The sequence below is a fragment of the Pinus tabuliformis genome, chromosome X (genome assembly GCF_031772625.1).
Source record: "Pinus tabuliformis cultivar Carrire ecotype Pingquan chromosome X, CPIR1, whole genome shotgun sequence".
Taxonomy (NCBI): Eukaryota; Viridiplantae; Streptophyta; class Pinopsida; order Pinales; family Pinaceae; genus Pinus; species Pinus tabuliformis.
The window spans coordinates 1,496,647,194-1,496,662,794 of record NC_142308.1 but is presented as its reverse complement, the minus strand read 5'-3'; positions in this window follow the sequence as shown (position 1 = coordinate 1,496,662,794).

Below are 15,601 nucleotides of genomic sequence, written 5' to 3'. Positions count from 1 at the left end.
TGCAGAGACTGTTATGTCAAATCAAGATAAATTCGATACTAATTATTCCAATTTTGTTTCTTATTTATAATCATGTTTGCCAATGCCTATTTCAATCTCTTTATTCCAATTTTGTTTCTTATTTATATTCATGTTTGCCAATGCCTATTTCAATCTCATTCTTCATTGCAGAATTCGCAACATAGTTGCTTTTATTTGAGGATGACTTGTTTAGAGAGGCTCTTTTTATAGCCCAGTGTGAATTCTTAGTTCATTTTACATTTTACAGCTTACTCTGTTTCAAGTTTTCAAAAAATTAATAAAATTAATTTTCTAGCATATTTACAATAAACACTGATAAGTTTATATCAATCACATTAATAATTATTATGAATGTTAAAATGATTAATAACTATATAAATATCAACAACAAGATTATTTATATATATTATTATATGATTATTATATTAATATTATAATAATAATATAAACCAGTAATAATATTAGTAATATTAATTAGTAATAGAAATAGATATTAATAATATTAGATTATCATTATATCATTAAAAAATATAACAATATAATTATTATATTATTATAATAATAAATATAAAATTATAAAAATAATAATAACAATTATAATGTATTATTATTATAATAATAAAATATATTTATTATTATATTGTTATAATAATAATATTATATTAATTAATAATAATAATAATAATAATAATAATAATATCTCATTGTATTATTATAATAATATACAAGTATGATTATTATTATAATATTAATATAATTAATATTAATATAATATATTAGTATAATAATAATATAATAGCTATTATATTAATAATAATAATAATTACAATTATATATATGTGTATATATACACACATGTAAAACTGTGAATTTATGAGGGTTTTGAAAGCATCCTACTAAGTGAGTGGACAATGTTCCTACAACTTCAAGGTATAGATGTGGATTTCCCACTAAGTTAGGGAAAGGCCCTCTAATTTTAGATGAGAAAAAAAATGTTCATCTTCTATTTGATTAACACTAAAATAAACTTCTTGTTGTTGCAACAAGTGATTTAATTTTAAAGCATCAGTATCACCTCGATACAACTTGATTTTGACCTTCATTTGGATTTTGAATAAGGATTGTGAATGGTTCATAATAATAGGAAATGGTTGAACCTTTTTGGCTTCATTATTAGGTTCCCGCTCCGTGTCTTTTTAATATGCCAATTTATCCTCTAAATTGAACTCTGTGTTACAACCTTCATCTTCTAGTAATGGCGCGATCTTACTTGTAAGGGTTGTCATGATGAGGCTTCCATTATAATTTAAATATTTGATTTATGCTTCTAGTCACACAAACATAATATATGTAGGATCTTTAGGAGTATTGACAGATTTTCCAATGGTTGTTGGGGTTTTCTACCTTTCAACTTAATATATATTGATCCCCAAAATATATCCAAAGAAACCTTCTATGATACTAATATGTTCTGTAATTTGTAGTGGATATTCCACTAGACAATTCATCCCAACAAATCTCCTAAAATATAATATAAAATATGAAATATACACTAAAACCGTTTATTTGTCCTTATGTTTATGGATCGCTTTATTATTATTTATTACATATTCATGCAGATTATAATGATGTAAAATCTAGAGAATAGTGAAATGAAATTAATGTTGGCATTATGATACAGGTATGATACATATGTTGTCCTTGATAGCAATTCACTCAGATGACAGATCATAGTACAAGAAGTAAATAGCAAAGAATTAATGATCAGAGGGGTATACGCAGGTTTACTGTGACAAAGAAGCGTATACACGTGGGTTCACCATATACTAAGTCATGTATACGTACACACACACTTTCATAGAAGGAAAGCCACGTATATGTTGGAAATCTAAGTTTTGGTCCGCGGTATTTGGTCTATGGTATTTAGGTATTGGTCCATGGTATTTGGTCTATGGTATTTAGGTATTGGTCCATGGTATTTGGTCCGAAGTGTTAACTCCGGGTATTGGGTCCAAGGTATTGGTTCTACGTGGTTTTGGACCATAGTATTGAGAGAGGCCTAAACCTATATAAGGAGAAGAAGATCATTAGGGCAAAGTGCAAGTGTGCAAGTGATGAATATATGATGAAGGGTGAGATCTAGTATGCAAGTTATCGGTATGTGATGCTCTGTTAAGGATGCACCTATGTGGCGAATGAAGGTTGATGAACCTGGATCATGAAGACTAAAATGCTTTATCATTATATGGTATGATCATGAATAAATCTGAACACTAACGCATGTCTTATCCTTTATATCTTATGTTATGGGTATATCTGAAGTTGAAAATTGCAGCGAAGGTATAAGTAATTATTTTCAGATCTGTATGCGAGTTCCATTTGGTGAAAGAGCGTATACACGCCGTTCAACACAACCAAGAAGCATATACATTATGAGATTTGATATTTGAGGTTGTTGTTGGTTCTAGTGGTTGTTATAGAGTTCTGGGCTTTGCTCTGTGTTCTGGTGACTTTGTTTTGATGATAGGGTTTCAATGATTCAGTTTTGGTTGGTGCAAAGGAGATTGGTTGATGCAAATATATTTGATGTTTGATTGATGCTGTTGATGGATCTAGTCTGAAAATTTATGAAACGTGGTCCCTGGAAGAAAAGAGAAGGTCGTAGCCTTCTGTAGGCTAGTGCCTACATACTAGTAAACATATTGGCTAGTACAAAAGCTAGGGGGTTGTAGCTCCCTTCCAGTGGTAGCTGGAGAACGAGAGAAGATTGTAGCATTCTGCAGGTGGGTGCCTGTGTACTGGAATGAGTTTGTGCCAGTACAAAATTGTAAAAAGAAGTTTCTTATTAAAGGGAATATAGAGACGATTGCAGCAGGTGGTTTTCATCCACATTGGGTTTCCACCTTATATCATGGTGTTCATGTGTATTCTTATGTGTGATGATCTGTTATTTTTTACTGCACCTGTTTACTATTTATATGGTTAATAATGTTCTAATGCACTCATTAAAGATCAACTAACTGAACCATATGTTTGTTGAATATACGCTAGTTTCATTAAACACAGTTGCGTATACACGCAGGTTCCCTTAACTGAAGGAGCGTATATGAATTTGATAATGGAAACAAAAGGTTATTGATTCACCCCCCCCCCCCCCCCAGTATTATTTCCAACAATTGGTATCAGAGCAGGTCCTTCAGAAAAAGCTTGATGGCTTGAAGGAAGATCCATCAAGATGAGTAATCAAGAAAGAGAGGGAGCCATCAGACCACCAATCTTCAATGGGAGCAATTTTATGTACTGGAAGATAAGAACCACAACCTATCTACAATCGCTTGGAACATATATTTGGGGAATCGTGGAAGGAGGATATGCATATCCATCAGCAATTCCTACAAATACGACAAGTAGAAATAAATATGAAATCAATGCCAAAGATGTTACTATCTTATTGGGAAGTTTGTTAAAATCAGAGTTTGTCAAGGTCATGTAGGTCAAATCAGCCAAAGAAATATGGGACAAAATCATTTTAAGCTATGAAGGAGATGCTCAGGTAAAACGTGCTAAACTTCAAACTCTCAGAATTCAGTATGAAACTCTTAAGATGCATAGTAATGAAAGCATAGCTAATTACTTCCTATGTATAGATGAGATTTTCAATTGTATGAAGAAATTAAGGAAATTGTCTTAGTTGAGAAAGTTTTGAGATCCTTGTCTGCAAAATTTGAATCCAAAGTATCTGCCATAGAAGAAAAGGAGGATCTGCAAATATCACTATGATGCAGCTTCACGGAATCTTAATTTCTTTTGAAATGAGAAAAGGAGGACTATCAGATATGAGAGAAGCCGCATTTAAAGTATCAACAAAGGGAAAATAAAAACTCAGTAAATCAGGATACATCTCAGAAGAAGAATATGAGGTAAATTTTGTCAAGAATATTCAACGAGGATCTGGAAGGTTCAAAGGTAAGCTACCTTTGAAATGTTTTTCTTGTGGTAGAGTTGGTCATTACACTGCTAGATGCCCTCATAGCAAAGGAAAGATGTATGAAGAAGGTAATAGAAGTTATTATACTCATGATAATAGTGATGGTTTGTCCAATAGTGATGAAGATAATCAAGAAATTAAACTTCTCATGGCATATGAAAATAAGGACGTAGAAACAGAAGAAGTTACCAGATTAAAAGATCAGCTGGAGACAGTAACCAGAGTAAGGGAGCAACTACAGGATGTAGTAAAAGATCAGAGCATAACAATTCAGAGACTTGAATCTAAGATCCTCTCTCTAAAAGAAGATCTTGAAGAATCAAATAAGTAGAATGAAGAAGCTCTTGAAGAACAAGAACATGAAGTGCTCGAATTAAGGAAACAAGTGGAAGAAGGAAGAAAGGCTGAAGAAAACATAAAGAAGCAATATCTGGAAAAGGAAGAACAACATCAGGTTGACGTAAATATCTTAAAAGGTAAATTAGAAGAAACGGATAAACTGTTATGATTTCAAAATAGTACTACGATTTTGGATGATATTCTTAGTAGTCAAATATCCCCTTCTATCAAAACTGGTCTTGGTTTCTATGAAACTATTGAAGGTGAATCTAGGTCACAGGGTGAGGCAAGGAAATCTAATGCAAAACCTGAAATGCTCAACAAGGAAATAAGAGGTCAACCTCAACAACAACCAAGGAAATAAATTCTTCAAAGAAAATATTTTGCTCCTAACTGTGGAAGTGATAGACAATTATTTCCTCTGATGAATAATGTTGAATGTTATGAATGTCATAATATTGGACATGTTGCAGCCAGATGTAGAAGTAGAATGGTTCAAGAAAGATCATCATGTTCCAGGTACTTTAAGGGATATTGTTTATCTTTCAATATGTTTGGTCACAAAGCTATTGATTGCAATAAAAGGAATATGAAACATGTAAGATGTTATACATGTAACACGTTTGGACATAGAGTAAAGGAATGCAGGAGCAAAATCCAGACACCAAAGCAAAAGGATCATACATCATCGCAATTCTAGGTATTGAAGAAGATATAATTAGAGTCAGAAAGATGTGACATAACTCAGTTAGCGGACATAACAGACACAGGGGAAACTGAAAGTGTATACCTTCAGTATTCCAATTTGCATACACAAATATTGTGAAGAGAAGTCGTGTATATACGCGAGTTAGAGGCTGCAGAGTTGTGTATATGGAGATTTGAAGAAAAAGCAGTAGGATAGACTCAGGAAAATAAGTCTGATATGGTTTAGTCATGGTATGTGTTGGTTGGCACAGGTTCAGGGGGAGCATATGCTTCGAATAATTGTTGGCATTATGGTTAGAAGACTTTGGTGATAATTCTTATGTGGCTAAATGATACATCTTGCTACTTACTGTTGGTTGGTCAAGAGAATGATATTGCAGGTTACAGGTTGCTGATGTTGATAAGAGATGCTTATGGTGCAGATCATATGGTGTATGATAGTTTCTGATGACTATCATGGTCTTGTTTAGGTCGTTGGTCATTTTTATAAAATTCATGTATATCATTAGATGTAAAGGTCATGAAAAGACCTAATTTGTAACCCCACTTTGCATGGCAAGGATGATGTAATAATGTCTATTTCAGTCATGTATAGACATTTGGTATATCCCCACTTGGTTGGGTGGATGAGTCAAAATGGTGTATCCCCACTTGGTTAGGAGATTGATGCATGTATGAGTCATTGGTGATATGAAGGTCATACTCACTTAGTAGAGTTAGTCACGTTATTCTGTTAAAAATATTTTTGTAGACTCGGCATGTGCTCAAGGGAGCATGGACGGATTGATACATCTTAACATATACAAAGGGGGAGCTCAATTAGAGAATTCAGCATGTACTCAGGGGGAGTATGGACAACATAATGTATATCAAGGGAGAGAATATCTTGGTCTGCCCTTTGCCCTTGATGTCAAAGGGGGAGAGTGACTTGGTGTGGTTGTTGCTATCAAGTCCAAAAGGGGAGATTGTTGGCATTATGATACATGTATGATATAGGTGTTGTCCTTGATGGCAACTCACTCAGATGACAAATCATAGTACAGTAAGTAAATAGCAAAGAATTAATGATCAGATAGGTATACGCAGGTTCACTGTGCAAAGAAGCGTATACACGCGGGTTCACCATATACCAAGTTGCATATACGTATACATGCACTTTCATAGAAGGAAAGGCACGTACATGTTGGAAATCCAAGTTTTGGTCCGTGGTATTTGGTCCATGGTATTTAGGTATTGGTCCATGGTATTTGGTCTGAAGTGTTGACCCCAGGTATTGGGTCCAAGGTATTGGTTCTACGTGGTTTTGGACCATGGTATTGAGAGAGGACTAAACCTATATAAGGAGAAGAAGATCATTAGGACAAAGTGCAAGTGTGTAGGTGATGAATATCTGATGAAGGGTGAGATCTAGTATGCAGGTTATGGGTATGTGATGCTTTGTTAAGGATGCATCTATGTGGCGAATGAAGGTTGATGAACCGAGATCATTAAGACTAAAATGCTTTATCATTATATGGTATGATCATGAATAGATCTGAATATTGACGCATGTTTTATCCTTTATATCTTATGTTATGGGTATATTTGAAGTTGAAAATTGTAGTGAAGGTATAAGTAATTATTTTCATATCTGTACGCGGGTTCCCTTTGGTGAAAGAGAATATACACACTGGTTCAACACAACGAAGTAGTGTATACATTATGAGATTTAATATTTGAGGTTGTTGTTGGTTCTAGTGGTTGTTGCAGAGTTCTGGGTTCTGCTCTGTGTTCTGGTGACTATGTTTTGATGACAGGTTTCAGTGATTTAGTTTGGTTGGTGCAAAGGAGATTGGTTGATGTAGATATATTTGATGTTTGATTGATGTTGTTGATGGATCTAGTCTGAAAATTTATGGAACGTGGTCCCTGGAAGAAAAGAGAAGGTCGTAGCCTTATGTAGGCTGGTGCCTACATACTAGTAAACATATTGGCTAGTACAAGAGCTAGGGGGTTGTATCTCCCTTCCAGTAGTAGCTGGAGAATGAGAGAAGGTTGTAGCCTTCTGCAGGTGGGTCCCTGTGTACTGGAATGAGTCTGTGCCAGTACAAAATTGTAAAAAGAAGTTTCTTATTAAAGGGAATATAGAGACGATTGCAGCAGGTGGTTTTCACCCACATTAGGTTTCCACCTTACGTGTGCTTCTTATGTGTGATGATTTGTTCTATTTTACTGCACCTGTTTACTATTTATAGGGTTAATAATGTTCTGATGCACTCATTAAAGATCAACTAATTGAATCATAAGTTTGCTGGATATACGCTAGTTTCATTAAACAAAGTTGCATATACACGCGGGTTGCCTTAACTTAAGTAGCGTATATGAATTTGATAATGGAAACAAAATGTTATTGATTTATTAATACTGATTCACCCCTCCCCCTCCCCCCTCTCAGTAGTATTTCCAGCAAGTAAAAAACCACAAACTAACATAAGAGATAACCAGGGAAACCCTTTCAAAATAAATCCCAACTAGAAGGTGATGCCACTCTACTCTCTTTCTCTGAATGAGAAACATATGGAAGTACAAAGAAGTGAGGCATGTGGCTCATGAAGTACTATATTCCACAATTCCTCTCTTCTTTCTCTCTCACTATCAACTCTTGGATACTATGTTCATCTATGAATAAAATTCACTCTAATAGAATTGAACCCCTTTTCCTCTTATTGACCCATTTATTATATAGCCTCATAGCCTACTACTAGTTATGTTCGACTCCTTCAACTCTTAACTAGAATTAAAAAGTGAACTATTATGGATTTTTTTCATCATTATAATGTGGCTATCCCATTTTCCATGAATAATGGAGATGGCATGGAATCCTCTTGACTCATGGTGGCCAAAACAAGAAGGTCAACTTCCTCGAGGCATAACTTTTGCATACAGAGACCACTTGAGGTAATTTTTGTGCCATTAGGAAGATCTCTTTGTGAAAAATTAAAAAAAAAAGGTTTTAAACTCAAGAAAAGAAATTTTTTACCCTAAAAATATTTCTATTAGATGCCTCAAACTACTTTCTCAATATTTTAGACACCAAGTTTCCAAACTGGGTACTGCAGGTGAAATAATCTGTTAAGTTCATTCCATTACTTTTTCCACTCTTAAAGCATAGTTATGGATGAGAAATGATATAATTATCTAATAGAAATCAAATAATGACTATTATCACTTCCAATTGAATATTAAATTTCAAAATATTTTATTATATTAAACACAAATACTAAATTACTTTAAATGTTTTAATGGAAATTAAAAAAAAATAAATTGTATATAGATACTTTAAAATTGATTCCATATTTATTTATCGTTTGTGGTTAGTCCTTTGTGTCCCTATATTAAGGCCCTAATAAAAATTCACTATTAATTTATTTATTATATTAGTAGGTCGGCGAGGACCTTTAATTTCATGCCTAATATTGTCTTATGTATGTATGTATGTATATGTATGTATATATATATATATATATATATATATATATATTGAAACTTATTGTTAGGATCATCGTATTCTATCTTATCTATTAACATAATTGTAAATTGATGTCTTACCCTTTAATTGGATTGTATTCATTTTAAAGTACATGGTTCATAACTTTTAATTTTAGAGCATGATCCTAGGGTTTTATTGTTTCGATCAAGTCATCTTGGCATTTTCGCTATAACCATTTTTTGACAAGATTTAGAAAACAAAAGTTTTAGGAGACTGAGGTTAAATAGTGAGGTATACATCATAGAAAATTTGCGTTGGGGTTTGATATAAATTCATACCCATAATCTATGGAATCTAGGGTTTATGTCTAATCCTAAAAATAGTTTCCAATGAGTCATCTATGTGTGATTTGTTTGGTGTTTCTTATGTACTAAGAAATCCTCTTATAGTCTTAGTAGTGGTTTAATGGTGAATTATGAAGTCTATATTTGTTTGTTACTCAAAAATTTCATTCTCCATTTATATTAACAAATGAAAATAAATTCGAATCAATATTCTTCTGATGTACTATATGATGAGAGATCAATGAATATCATTTACCAACCATAAAATTATTCAAGTTGAGTTTCTTATTTTACCAATCAATTTGGTGAATTTCAAGGCATACATTCCAATGGTTTTCTAGTCCATTACCATACACATATTACCATGCAAAACTTGAATTTCTTTCTCGTCACGCTATGTTATCCAAGTGCCTTATATAGATTTGATACATGTCACACTTATCTTGGGACACTACCCTCATCCCCTTTGGGGTTGTAGGAGTTGAAGACTAAATGTATGAAAGTTGTTGGGCATGAGTATGCATGACTATGAGAAAACTGAGTGGTAATTCATGCCACCAAATGAAATATTAAACTATTTCTTAATTACTCTTCTCATTGTTTGCTATTTTGTGTTTTTATGCATCCATGGGTGTATTATGGTTCAAAGCATTGGAATTTAGTAGAATTAGTGACTTTCCCATGTCATATAAATCTATTTTTTATTAGTTAAGTAATCAACATGTTTTATGCATTTATGTAATGTAAATCCTTTATATGTTTTATTTAATTATTCATATCTGAAAATATATTTAATTGATGTTGTCCAAAATTAATTTGACTACAATTCTAATTTGGAAGTGACTCCTTAACCTAATGAATGAATGGCAATTCAATCATGTACATAAGTGGAATCACAATGTCAATCTTGAGATTAATTACATGATAAAGAAAGGTTGCTCATTAGGTTGAATATATTTGTATCCAAACATTTTATACTAGATCCATTCAAATATAATCACTCCAAAGAGTTAAATATCATCATTAAAATCTCTCTTAAATATGAAAAAAAGAAAATATTGGCTAATGATTATTTTTTTGTCCATATCCTCCGTTTCCCTTTTGTGTACTCGAAGAACTAGAGTTGGAAGTTTGAGGTAGCTTGCATGCAACTAATTTTGCACTTTTTAAGCATCAAGCACTCTTGCAGAGAGGGGTTGGTTTAGGGGAAAAAATTGTGTCTTTGGAAGAATTTCCCATCTTGTATATAAAACCAACAACGAGGCTAAAAGTTTCACGATTAAAAATAGTCCCTAACAAGAAATTAACACAAGATGGCCTAAAATAGGGATGTAGAAAAGAACACCAACCACAAAAGAAACAAGGAAAAATGGCACCCCACAATTTTGGTTTGAGGAAGAGAGGAAAGAGGGTCCATAGCTATAATGGATGTTAAGGTTTTAAAAGCAGGGTGATGGTTTAAACTTTTACCCAATTCTAGAATATCTTTCACTAGTAACTCATCCCATGGCCATAAAGAGGTGAATATAACCATCCTAACCAAGAAATACCTTGGACTTAGGGAAGGAAAAATAAGAGTAAATGCTACCAATAGATAGGATAGTTAGGGAAGGAAAACTAGGAGTAAATGCTAAATTCTACATAAAGAGAACAAGTAAACCACGATTGAAAGATAGAAAGGAGAAAAAATTTCTTCCAAAAAGCTATCCATAACACTTAACCATTTATAATAATTATTGTAACCAATACTCTGTACATAAATAACATGATACCAAAATGAAACCCATACTATAAAAGCATGGAAAAAGTTAGTAACTAAGAGATCTAAAATTAGCCTCTTCTTGTGCAGATCAAACAAAAATTACATGATTTAAAAAAAGGTTGAAACTGCAATCCTTACTAACTATACTATACACGTTTTCAATATTAGCATGAAATTGATGGAGTGTCCATGAGCCTCCACATGAAGATGATGATGAAGAGCGGGTCCACAAAGAAGGTCCCTGTGAAGGAGCCTCTCTACTATCCCAGCGACCCCATCGAGTATTACATCAAATTGTCGGTGGGTACTCCTCCTCAGGATCTATTGCTCGTCATGGACACGTGTTGTTGGGAAAAGTATCCAATACAGAATGACCCTATCCCACTCTAAGGGTGATAGTACCTCAGCAACAATCAAAGCAAAGCTATTTGAGATTACTTCTTTATGAGATGTAGAAGAGGGGAGAAAGAGATCCACTAACCGATGTCTTTCGCTAATGGTTGATCCAATCTTCTCTCCTTGCTGCTTGCTCCCAGCTCCTTGCTCTTTCACTGGCCCAGCTACACCAAGATCCTGCAAAATGGCAAGAGAGGGAAACTACAAGAAGCATACATTCATAATTGATTCAAGGATTAGAATAAATCAAATACACAAGTATAACAATACACCATTGAGACACATGCATATAGAAGAACCTCAAATGCTTTATTAATGGAAGAAGTAAAGTTCAGGAAGTGATACAACCATAAGAGGCCCAATCCAGCATCACCTTCCCAGCAGAAAGAAATCTCCTCTTCACCTCCTTCAAAGCAAATCACCCAATAGTTCTAAACTCAAACCAACAACAATTCTTTACATTCACCAGATTCCAGCCTCTCTAGACCTCATGAGAGAGATCTATATATAGGAGTTTTGGAGAAAGGATGAGTCAGCTTGATGCTGGCATGAAGCTGACTAGTGTCCTTTCTCACTTTAGTTATTCTTCAGTTCTTGAGTCCACTTGGAGGTTCTTGCTTCCACTTGGAGATCTAGAACCTCTTACTCATCACCAATCGAATTCCCTGATCCAAGTGTCATTTTGGAAGCTTCCTGGGCATTGACACCTTGAGGAATGACTGTGCCACATGTCCCAATTCGCCCAGCGCAGGTAGCCTTATTTGCAGTTGACATTCAGCGCAGGTAGACAGTGGAGCAGTTGACATTCAGCGCAGATGCTCAGTGGAGCAGTTGACATGATCCAGAATTTCCTTGTTTTTGAGTGTTTTCAGGTGGAGAACTTTTATTCAGTGCTGTGGTTTGCTGACCTTGTTCCTCTAGGGGTAGGAACAACATGTTTAGGGACTTTGGATCCCTTAGATTATGGACATTTCATGCTTCATGTTGTAAGGCACAAAAATGTCTATAACAATTGCCCCCTAAAGTATGAGGTCGTTTATCGGGTGAAATGCTTTATCAGGAGGGTCCGAAGTTCATTCAATCGCTGAGAGGTGACCTGTAATAAGATACAATACAATACATTATTTTTCATACTGTTTTCATGATCTAGTTGAGGCGGGCATTCCCATGCTCAGCTTTATAAATTCATTTTGGTACATAGAACAGACGATCGTCTGATGGTAGACTAATAATTTTGGTGAAAATTATCATCCTTTGAGTAGGATGATCATCTGCTGTAATGATGTACATGTCAAATGTCTTTATATTTCCTGAATATTTATCGCAGCCCGGATGGATGAAACTAGATCCGGGGTCTTCAAACTCGTTCGATCTTCACTCTAAGTACAAGTCGATCCCTGTGAGAATTGCGCTGAAGTCGAACATGGAAAGACATCGCTTGATTACCGGTCAATGATGTAAACCGTTAACAAGCGCGAGAGGAATCACCGATAATGATAATGACCCTCAAGGTACTGCAGTACAATTCACGTGGTGTGAATAAAGGACTTGGTGTCGAACACCACGCAAAATCTTCTGGTCGAAGTTCATTGATGTATACCTGTCGCCGGAAGTGAGAAACTTGCCATTGAGGCATGCAAGCTTCAAAGTATTGAGGGGGGTGTTCCTAGATCAACTTCTTGGATAATGAGCTGAAGTCGACAAGAAGCGATCCGTCAAAGGAGGGCCTTGATGAATCCCACATCAGTGACATGGGACGGAGCTAATGATTTTATTGGAGGTGAAAACAATCTGTGAAATATAATTCAGGGTGGCGGTCATGAAAGGATGAAAGATGATGTATGGTAGTGGATGGGACACGGTTGACTCTTTCTGAACTACATCTCTTGAACATATAACGACACTGATGCGATGGATCGGTAGCATTACCCCAAATGTGGATGGTTTGGTGAGACCATGGTGATGAGACCGGTGAATGAAACAACCCAACCTGATGTGGTATGGAGGAAAAGTGTCATGTTCAAGAGCGACTTGCTACCATTAAAGCTTTGAGGTTCTCCCAATTTTTCCCCAGTCATTTCTGACCAGTACCTCTTTATTTTTGTCAAGCTTGAGGAGGATAACATATGCTTGTTCTATAACCTGCCCTTCGGGCAAGCCCATCGCTATGTTTTAACGAGCCTAGCGATAGGGAAACTCGTTCTCGTCTAAAGACAAGTTTGTCGCTATTTAATAATTTTAACGAGTCTAACGACAAGGAAAACTCGGTCCTTTTCATTTTTAGAGAGTCTGAAAAGGTACATAAAGTTAACTCCAAAATTCCTTTTTTGTCATCTAATCCCTTAAGTCCGAAAAAGTATAAAACAATACAAAAGGGATGAGTTTTCGATAATTTTAACGAGCCGAATAAAACAAGCGCTCGACCTTTTTGTGCAATAATCCCTCAGGTCCAAAAAGATTAAAATCTAGAGGAGGGATAGCTCTTCCGGTCACTTTAACGAGCTGGAAGGCCAAAACTCGGCAAACTTTTCATATTTTACGAGTCAGATGAAAAGAGCTCAAAGAAGACTCGTCTTTTGAGGAACGAGTGATAAACAGGGATAGCAACTGATTCCAGGTACAGGTTGGAATTTTCCAATCACGACAGTGTCACAAGGATGGCTAGGTGAAATCACTCTTCGCAGCTGTTCCTCAAAATGGGTAAACAATCATATGGAGGTGAACGATCGGCAAAATGAAAGTGGAGGTGGCAGGTGCAAAACACGACCAAGGCTTTTTATGGCTGATAAATTTACGATCACAGTGGTTATTTACCGGGATAGGTTCATTTTTTATTTAAAAATGAGCTAAACTCTAGAGGAAACATTGCTCACTGCTTATATTTATTTTTTAACGAGCATGAAGACCGCGTTAAAACTGCTCGGATCCTGCGTTTATTTTTTAACGAGCATGAACTTTATGCTAAAACTGCTCGATATACCAGTCATAAGATAAGAAATGTCCCCTGTGAGATCTCTATTTTTTAAGGAGTTTCATCTTCACTAAGCTTTACTCCATATCCTTTCTTTATGCAAGTTCGGAAACGACTAATCCCAAAAACAGATAAATAACCGCTCTTAGCTTGCACTCCAAAAGGTTTGCATGCCCCCAGGTATAAAATACAATTTCAAGGTTGCCCCTCCTCTCCCCCACCTCTGCTTTTCTTTGGGTGTTCACAGCTACTTGTCGTCTTGCTAGTCTAATGTTAACGATACTTGTCTTCTCGTTATTTTTAACGGGTCTTATGCGATACTTGTCTTCTCGTCAGCCCAACTTTTAACAGATCTTTCGCAAGATCGCAAGAGAACAGCTACTTGTGACAAGAGAGCAGCTACTTGCGACAAGAGAAGAACACTACTCAAAGACAAAACATTTGTGTTATTGAGGGAGGCTTACCTCTTTCTAGTTACCCAAAGATTGTCTCGTTAATCTTTCAAACAAAACACTTCCTCGGCAATGCCTACCGAAATAGACAAGGGTGAATGACCTTTGTCAAACACGTAACTTTGACAAAAGATTTCTATTCCAGAACAACCCCTCTTCCAACCACAGACGGGGTACGAACTAGTCATATTCTCTCACGGAAATTCTACCTTATACCCAGGGTTTCTTCTGCCCGAAGCAGACCAGGATGCATGCCCCCTGGGTTCCAGTCCCATCTTTCCGAATCACTCGCACTCATCGGGAAGGAGGACTGGGGGTGGAGACATTTCTTGATTGAATAGACCATTCAGGGTTGGTATGTGACTATTTGCGATGCGTGATCCCGGAAATGAAAGTTGGTCTACGAGCTTGACCATCCTTCCTTCGTGTGGAAAACACATTACTCTAAAGAGTGAGGAGACTATTGCTCCCATGCAATATATATAGTCTCGTCTAAGGAGTAGGTTATAATCCAAGGGTCCTTGAACGACCATCACGTTCATTTGAACGGTCTTCCCTTTCAATGTAACAGGCACATTGGGGAGGATCCCTAATGGTCGACTGGTTCCTTTATCGAAACCCGAGAGATTTCTTATCTCAGGCAAAAGCGCCGGGGAACCCAGTGCTTTCCAAGCAATAGAGGAAAGGATACTCACAGATGCCCCTTCATCAAAGATAGTGCCAGCCATTACCATTCTGTATATTTGGACTATGATTCTGAATGGTATACTTGCTGGCAACCAGGGTCTGCCTAGTTGATTCCAATCAAAGGATACAACCAGGTTGCTTGGTGGTGGGACCGAATACACGGCCGGATACGACCCTGGCGATGTTCCTTCCTGCGATAAAGGAACGGGCGCATTGCCCTGACGCTCATCGGAGTCTGTGTTGATGAAAAGAATTTGGATGGTGTCATCCTTATTCTCTTCGGTGAGGGCGTCATTTGAAGATGAATCTTCAGTGACAGTGTCATTTGAAGATGAAACTTCTGAAGGGAGAACCGAGTCAACTGCCATTTCGACCTTTGGACTTTCGTCCAGTCTGGATTCAGTAGGTTCATTTTCAATGACTGACGCTTCAGCTGACCACTTGAGCGAGCCAGCTGTGTTCTC